Genomic DNA, 3,618 nt, shown 5'->3' with positions numbered 1-3,618 from the left:
TCTACTTGTTCATTAAGAGAGTAGCCTGGAAAGGCACCCAAATTAGGGTGCTATTATCCTTGTTAACACCTTTGATTAGAAGTTGGAATGAGGGTCAGATGGAGGCAGGGAAGAAAAATGAAACGACGGATGAAAGTAAAGTTTTCTATGGGTTCCTCATGAGGATAATTATATCCTCAGTAATCATGAGTCAGGTTCCCCATAAATTTCTTGTGAAAATTCCATAATTTTTTTGTGAAAATCCCTATATTGGGAATCCTGTACTGGGTGCTAGACTGAGAAAATAGACCCTTCCCCACCTATCACTGTAGATCCTGTAGGAACAAATGCACCATAGTGCGGAGGGCAATGCCTGCAAAAGTTACTGGGGGATGCAGCTTAGGAATGTGCAGGGTCATTCTGGGGCAACATGGGGTAATGGAATGATTGGGTGTTTGAGGAATGATGGCAGGCCAAAAAAAAAATAAAAAGCTTTAAGCACAGTTTAGATGGAGTAAACATGGATTTATGTGAAAAGACAAAGAAGGCCTCAAAGTGGCAGGATATTTATTTAATTCTATGTGTGTTGGTCCTGTCTCCCCTCTAGTTTTGAGGTTCCATGATGATAGAGGGCACATCGTAGTTCTCTGTAGTAGTGAGTTTTAATTATGGACAAGGGGAGGGTGTGGGTATAATTTGAAAAGGCATATGTGATATATCTACATACTCCCAATGCAAACCACAGAAAGTGAAGCTCAACAAAGGTTATTTATTGGCTTTGGTATTCTTATTGGATGCCAGGATATNGACTCTCCCAACCTGAGACTCTTGGCTCCCTCATTGGATGGGATATCTGAAGAACAGTGGCTTGTTGTCCAACTTGCACATCTCTCACCCTCTGCGTTGACCGCTTAGCTCACAAGTATGGCTTGGTGATGTGCTTACTGTGTGTCAGTGGTAAGACTGAGGTATTAAACCTGGCCCTTCCAGGAGCTCCCAGCCTCCCTAGGGAGACCATTAACCTCATTTGGAAAAGTTAAAGAATGATACACACGACTGTTGATTCAGCTTCATGCAAGGCTGAGAGGAGGAATGCCTCGGTCCGGGCTTTGAAGCTTTTCTCGGAGAACAAAATGGATAAAGGGGGATATTCTAGGCTGGGAGGTAGAGGAAGAACCTGGACAAAGGGGCAAAGGGCATGTGGTTGTCAGTTTCGGGAGACAGACAAAAGAGCTGGCCCTGTCTGGAATAGGGCTTCTAATTGCTGAGTCATCTCCATCATAAGGCCTCCCAAGGGTGAGGCTGGGGGAGAGGGGAATTGAGGTATGTGTGTCAGCTGGAATGGTCCCCAGTGAGGGGTGGTGGTGAGAGTGAAGGGGGTGTGCCCTCCTCCACGTTCCAGGCTGCGGGCTCTTTTTTTCTCCTGCACTGACGCAGGCAGTGCAGGAGCACAGGAGCACTCCTCTTCTCCTTAGCATAACCGAGGAACCTAGCTGACTCAGCCCTCCAGGAACGATGGCAGCGTTGAGGCTATGCTGGTCCTTGAGGCAGAGATAACCTGGTGATAGGATGTTTGTGTGTCCCTCAAACTGGGTGGTTGGACAACCTTACAGAGAAGGCTGCGTATGAGAAGGTGGGATGTTCACTGGGGTGAGTGATGGCCAGATGGCCACAGCTTCCAGCAATGGGACACAGCAGACTGCTGGTACCCTCCTCTGCTGGCCCAAGAACACCCCAAACCCAAGCCCCTGACTCATGCTGCCCCGGACTCTCTGCCTGCCCTCCCTACCCCTAGGCAACTCATTGGTCCTTCAGAAGAATATGGGGCATTTCCAACCCAGAGTGTCTGTGTAGCCAGAGATAGTCTTCGCTTTAGCCCTACTCCAGCTCTGTGGCTGGAAGGCCCCCTGCACTCAGGCACTGGTCTCCATCCTGGAAAGCTAAGGCACATCACACAGTTCTTCCACCAGCCAGCCTGACCCTGAGCAGCTCCTCTTTGATGTCCTCGCCATAAAAGGATACCCCAGAGAGAGAGGCCCCGTGGCCTCTGACCTGGCTTGTGCGATTTACGTCTGTGGGACGATCACAGAGTTTGTCAATCACTCCTTTGGAGTGGCTGATGTGTTGCCCTTCTGTATCTGACCATGACACTGTGCCTCTGCTTGGAAAGACAGCATCGGAGGCTCCACCTAGGAAATCTCTGTGGAACTCTGAATGCCACAGGAGTGGGCATGAGGTAGGTGGCATTCGGAGGATGTTGGAGTCATGGGCAGCCCCCCACAGCCACTGAGACAGCTCCAGCACTCCCCACCATATCAACTTTGTGTACTTTCTAGAACCACATAGGCAGGATTCAGGCCAGCTGGTGGAGAAGCTAACCAGGTCAGGATGGACTGGAGCAATTTGGGCTGAGGATGCTATGGGAGGACCTCTCTGCCCCGGAGATATCTTACAGCCCTTCCATCCTCAGATTCATATTGAAGGATCTGGAATGTGATTCTGGATCTGGTTATAGGCATGGACCAGCTGTCCTTGGTGGGAATGGGGCGGGGCAGAGGAAACTTGTTTTTCTTTCTCAAATCAATTCACCTTCAAATGATTAGGTTACATCATATGAAATTACTTATTTTTGACCATTTAAAAAATTTATAAAAATGGCCATTTTCATATGATTCAACCCAATACATTGTTCAGCTTCCACCTGTTTTGTTCCTTTAAAGCTCTGTTCCCTGATAATTAAGGGCCAATTAATTCTTGACTTCATCCTAAAATTTGCTCTACTTTCTGTGTTTCCAGTTTTGGTAAACAGCATTTCCATCTGCCTAGTTACTCAGGTCAGACACCCCTGTGTCATCCCTCACCCTTTCCCTATAACCAATACTGAGTCCTGTCTCTCCCAGCTCTTACATATTTCTTGAATGTACCCACTTCTCCCAGCACCCCTACTCCCAATTCCAAACTATCGTCGTGTCTTGCTAGGATCACTGCAGTCACTTCATCTTTCTGCTTCCACTCACTTCCTCTTCAACCCATTCTCCACACAGCCACCAGAGTGAGCTTTTAAAAATGCAAGTCTGGGGCTGGCTGAGTGGTGCATTGGTTAAGAGCTGGCTTGGGACGCCAGAGGGCCCCAGTTCGGATGCCACATATGAGGGCCAGTGACACTGCCCTTTACAGCTAAGATGCTGAACAACAGCTCAACCTGGAGCTGGGCTGCCGTGAGTCGCNAGGTTTGGAGGCAAGGTCTAACACAGAGGTGGGGGTGAAGGCTGAGGCAATGGGAGGTCCACAGAAAGAGGGATGGAGCGAGAAGAATGAAGCCTTGAGATTGAACTTGGAGATGGGTCACCACCTGGGGGAAGAGGCAAGGAGCCCAGGAAGCAACAAATAGAGAAGCAGTTGGAGAACCAGGCCTTGCCTCAGAGTCCTAGAATCCATGTGCGTGTGTTAATATTGACAGCAAGCCTCATTACTAATAGTGATATTAGTAAGAACAAGATGCACCTGAAACACAAGTTTGGCAGGGTCTCTGAGTCAGGCCTGGTTGGGGACAAGCTGCCAGAATCCTCAGGGCCACCTTCCTGCCTTTTCTCATGTACCTGCTCTCAGCTCCTGGCACTCAGGCCACCGCTGCTGTCC

The sequence above is a fragment of the Hipposideros armiger genome, unplaced genomic scaffold (assembly GCF_001890085.2).
Source record: "Hipposideros armiger isolate ML-2016 unplaced genomic scaffold, ASM189008v1 scaffold_1838, whole genome shotgun sequence".
Lineage (NCBI taxonomy): Eukaryota > Metazoa > Chordata > Mammalia > Chiroptera > Hipposideridae > Hipposideros > Hipposideros armiger.
This window is presented reverse-complemented; position numbering follows the sequence as displayed.